The following is a 5816-nucleotide window of genomic DNA, read 5'->3' as shown; positions in this document are numbered from 1 at the left end:
TTAGAATATGACGTCTAATGTATGTGAACCACTGTCTTGAATGGCAGCGAACAGTAACATTACCCACATGAATCTGACTTATACATTTATAGCTGTTAATGAATATGTTGTATTTCTTTGTGTATGAACCTCTGTCCTGCGTGGCAGTGAGAAGTGATACCACCCTCAGTGTCAAGACCTGACTGAATTACTCAGAATAGCAAACGTACTGCTTTGTCAATAAATTTGTTAAACTAAAAACTAACCTGTCGCTTCTGATCTTCTTTTTCCTTTCTCTCTTTGTTTATTCCCCCTTATGTCGTCTCCCAACATTTATCTACACATTGCCATCTCTGCCTCTTTTAATGTAGTTTGTGATCTCTATCTGGTTCATTTTGCAAAGACTGTTTGTTCCATTTGCTAACACATCTACGCTTGAGTATTTTAAGCTGGTCACCTACACTACACCCCACACCCACACCCACACCCACACTACACTCACCTAATACCAATAATCAAACAAACATTCCATCAGGTTCAACAACATAATCTTTCTCTGTCAACAAACCTTATCAGTCACACTCAATTACACCTGGATATAATTTTACTCATTTTATAACCTAGTTATCTTAATGAGGCTTAAATATCATCTTAAGATAACCTGTGAATTGACTTCTATTTCAATCTTACGTAAGTGATTTATGGACAACTCAACAAACTACAATTTCTTCAGTTCTTCATTAGTTAAAATACTGTTATCTCAATTTGGGTTTAAAACACACACATAAGATAATATATAAGCTTATTTTTTTATTATTATCATTTTATTATTATTATTATTTATTATTTAATTTTTGTTTGTGGCGGCGTCTGGGCCCGTCTGTAGTGTGTATATGGCTGAATCCCCCCATTGTAAAAGCTCTGCTCAGCAACAACCATGAGGACTCGTTCCCGCTATACTGAAGAAGGTCAGGTGAGCGGTGTGCCGAGTGGTGGAGTACTGCAGGGGCAAGTGTTGGGTCCATTTTGTTTTGTTTTCACCTTTGCATGATAACTGGTCAAGGTTATATAGAGCTTGCCATGCCATTCAGAGGGGAGTGGGTCTCTCTCTCAAGGAACCACATAATCACCAGTAAAATTTGAGTCAGTTTCCCTTTCCCTACTGTACGCTATCCTTGTTCCCGATTAACTTGTTTGCCGATTAACCGTGTTCCTGATTAACTTGCTTGCCGATTAACCGGGGCCACCCAGCAGACAGACCACGTGGCCACCCAAAGACAGATCATGGGCCACCCAGCAAATAGACCACGGGCCACCTAGGTGGCAGACCATGTGGGCCACCCAGAATACAGGTCACGTGGGCCACTCAGCAGACAGAACACGCGGGCCACCCAGCAGACAGATGTGGACTACCTAACTGGCAGACCACGCGGGCCACCTAGCAGACAAACCACACGGATCATCCAACAGAGAGAGGTGAGACACCAGGCCAGCAGACAGAGGTGAGACACCAGGCCAGCAGACAAAGGTGAGACAACAGGCCAGCAGACAGAGAAGGCGAGACACCGGCCAGCAGACAGAGAAGGCGGTGGCTCAGCAGACAGAAGAGGGGGGGCTGGGACAGGAACGGGTCGATAGCCAGTTGCACATTACAGAAGGCGACGCCCAAATCAATAGTAACCCCTGACCTGTCTTAGCCTGTACCGGGGAATCAAAAAATGGGGAGGTGGGGCAAGGAATGGGGAGGTGGGGTCAAGGAATGAAGGGGAGGGGTCAAGGAATGGGGAGGTGGGGTCAAGGAATGGGGTGAGTCAAAGAACGGCAGGGGGGTCAAGGAATGGAGGAGGGGTCAAGGAATGGGGAGGGGGGGTCAAGGAATGGAGGCCAAGGAATGGAGGGGGTCAAGGAATGGGGAGGTGGGGTCAAGGAATGGGAGGTGGGGGCCAAGGAATGGGGAGGTGGGGTCAAGGAATGGGGGAGGGTCAAGGAATGGGGAGGTGGGGTCAAGGAATGGGGGTGAGTCAAAGAACGGCAGGGGGGGCCAAGGAATGAGGAGGGTCAAGTTATGGGAGTAAGTCAAGGAACAGCAGGGGGGGGTCAAGGAACAATGGGGCTGAGTAGACGGAGGTGTAATGAAACTGAGAGGGAGCAGGAAAGATCAAGGAACAGGGAGAGTAGCGGAAACAAGGAACAGTGTTAAGGAGGAAACGGCGGCGAGGGAACTGGCTTACGCGTAGCAGTGGGGACCAAGGAACGGCGTGGGGACCAAGGAACGGTGTGGAGGACCAAGGAACGGTGTGGAGGACCAAGGAACGGTGTGGGAGGACCAAGAACGGTGGGAGACCAAGGAACGGTGTGGAGGACCAAGGAACGGTGTGGAGACCAAGGAACGGTGTGGGAGACCAAGGAACGGTGTGGAGGACCAAGGAACGGTGTGGGAGACCAAGGAACGGTGTGGAGGACCAAGGAACGGTGGGACACCAAGGAACGGGTGGAGGACCAAGGAACGGTGTGGGAGGACCACAAACGGGTGGAGGGACCAAGGAACGGTGGAGGACCAAGAATGTGGAGGACCAAGGAACGGTGGAGACCAAGGAACGGTGTGGGAGACCAAGGAACGGTGTGTGGGACCAAAGAACGGTGTGGGGGGACCAAGGAACGGTGTGGGAGACCAAGGAACGGTGTGAGGACCAAGGAACGGCGTGGAGGACCAAGGAACGGCGGGAGGACCAGGGAACGGGTGGAGGACCAAGGAACGGTGGGAGACCAAAGAACGGGTGGGAGACCAAGGAACGGGTGGGAGACCAAGGAACGTGGGAGACCAAGGAATCGGGTGGGAGACCAAGGAACGGTGGGAGACCAAAGAACGGTGTGGGAGGACCAAGAACGGTGGAGGACCAAGGAACTGTGGAGGACCAAGGAACGGTGAGACGACAAACGGTGGGAGACCAAGAACGGCGTGGAGGACCAAGGAACAGTGTTGGAGACCAAAGAACGGTGGAGACCAAGGAACGGTGTAGACCAAGGAACGGGGTGTGGAACCAAGGAACGGCGTGGAGGACCAAGGAACGGCGTGGAGGACCAAGGAACGGTGTGGAGGACCAAGGAAACGGTGGAGGACCAAGGAACGGTGGAGGACCAAGGAACGGCGTGGAGACCAAGGAACGATGTGGGAGGACCAAGGAACGGTGGGAGACCAAGGAACGGAGGACCATGAAACGGTGGGGAGACCAAGGAACGGTGTGGAGGACCAAGGAACGGTGGGGAGACCGGAATGGTGGGGAGGAACATGAACGGTGTGGGAGACCAAGGAACGGTGTGGAGACCAAGGGTGGGAGACCAAGGAACGTGGGGAGGCCAAGGAACGGTGTGGGAGGACCAAGGAACGGTGGGAGGACCAAGGAACGTGTGGGAGGACCAAGGAACGGGTGGAGGACCAAGGAACGCGGGAACCAAGGAACGGCATGGAGGACCATGAACGGTGTGGGAGGACCATGAACGGTGTTGAGGACCAAGAACGGTGGGAGGACCAGGAAACCTATGGGAGGACCAAGGAACGGCGAGAAAAAAGGAAAGATCATGTAGAGATAGAGACAAAGTAGATTTCTCGCTTACTAATCCAGGAACCTAAACCTATCTTAACTAACCCAACCTAATGCCCAATCTAACCCAACTCTAACCTAATCCAACCTATTTAACTTTGCGCAACTTAACCTAACAACCAACCCTGTTAACGTAACCAATCGAATGATGATGATGATGATATGATGATGATGTCACCACCACCCACGGATGATGACGTATAACCACCTCAAAATATACCTAAGGATGACGTCACATAGTAAAGTGACGTCACACACCGCAATGGATGACGTCACACTCTGCGATGATGCCAACGATGACGTCAAGATTAGAGTGACGTCAATGCGAATGACGTCACCACCACATACCTGTAAAGGAAGAAAAGATTTGAGTACCAAACAATCAACCAAAAATAAATAAACAATAAGGTAAACAACTCCACAATTCTTCCTTGTTTATAGAGATTTCGCAAACAATTGGCTTCTTGTTTAAGGCGATTTAATATAAACAACTTACCTTTTGTTTACAGTGACTCAGTAAACAACTTAACTTTTTGTTTACAGTGACTCAGTAAACAACTTACCTTTTTGTATACAGTGACTCAGTAAACAACTACCTTTTGTTACAGTGACAACTTACCTTTTGTTTACATTGACTCGGTAAACAACTTACCTTTTGTTTACATTGACTCAGTAAACAAAATACTCTTGTTTACAGTGACTCAGTAAACAACCTTCACAAACAATCACTTCCATTGTACACCTGGTAATTAAAATATAAATTAGACGGCGGGAAGCTCATGGGAATTCTGTCGGGGAGGAAATTCTGTCGGGGGAGGGGGAAAAATTTGTCGGAGGAAAATTTATCGAGGAAGGAAAATTCTGTCGAGGAAAATTCTATCAGAGGGGGAATCTCGTGGGAAGGAAAATTTGTCGGAAAGGAAAATTTGTCGGGAGAAAGGGAAGATTCTGTCGAAAGGAAAATCTGTCGGAAAGGAAAAATTCTGTCGGGGTAAGGGGAAATACTAAAATGTTTCCGCCATAGCCACTGTTATATCAAGGACCAGGCGTCAAAAAGTTTCCGTTATTATAATTTTTATATTTTTCCCCCGTAATTGATGAAGTGTGCGTCCTGTAATGAATTTGTTATCGTGTAATTATATAACTTGTTAATAAAACGACTAATTGGTTTACTTAGGTTAAAATACACAAATAAATAAATTTGTGAATAAAAATGGCTTAAAAATTACACCGAGACTCTACCTTAACTAGATACGTTCACTTAGCACCAGTTAGGGGACAAAATTACACTGAGACTCTACCTTAACTAGATACGTTCACTTAGCACATTAACTAGATACAGTACGTTCAATTCACACATATAAATTTACCGAAGTTCTCTCTCTCCCCACCATATCCATTTAACCATCCCTCTATCTCCCCCACACCCCCCTCTCTCCCTCTCCCCACACCCCCTCCCTCTCCCCACACCCTCCTCCCCACCCCTCCCTCTCCCCCACCACCCTCTCCTCCCCCCACACCCTCCTCTCCCCCTCTCTCCTCTCACCTTCATCCTCACCCAGCAATATCATGTTGTGAAAACAAGGCGGAACAAGATTGAGTCAGCGCCATCTGTTGGGCTTTAATCTCCCAAAGCACATACACTATTGAGGACGAAAAGACGAAAAAGACGAAAAAAAAGGACGAAAAAGACGAAAAAAGGACGAAAGACGAAAAAGGACGAAAAAAAAAGAAAGGACGAAAAAGACGAAAAAAGGACGAAAAGACGAAAAAAGGACGAAAAAAGGACGAAAAATAAAGATAAGGATAAAAGGAAAAATAAAAGCGAGACAAAAAGGGACGAAAAGACAAAAAAAGAAACAAAAAAAAAGGTTAGATTAGGTAAAATAAAACAAAATCACTTAATCGGAAAATTGTCCAAAGAGAAAGATTAAAATACATATTTAATCAACTACATCACCACATGGCTACATATATACAAACACTACATAAACATAACTCAACCTATACAAATAATAACTCGAGTCAAAATACATTACACAAGAGGTGAATTTCTTATACTATACAACTTCACTATTGCAGTAACCAGAGAATTGTACATAATAAGAAGCATTAGTCAAGATATATAAACATAAGCTATATACATTATGTTAACAGAGAGAGAGAGAGAGAGAGAGAGAGAGAGAGAAGGTTTCAAATAAAATAATTGTATATTCTTGTAATTACCCACAACCA

Source organism: Homarus americanus, unplaced genomic scaffold, assembly GCF_018991925.1.
Source record: "Homarus americanus isolate GMGI-L3 unplaced genomic scaffold, GMGI_Hamer_2.0 scaffold48902, whole genome shotgun sequence".
In the NCBI taxonomy this organism is placed as follows: domain Eukaryota; kingdom Metazoa; phylum Arthropoda; class Malacostraca; order Decapoda; family Nephropidae; genus Homarus; species Homarus americanus.
This window is presented reverse-complemented; position numbering follows the sequence as displayed.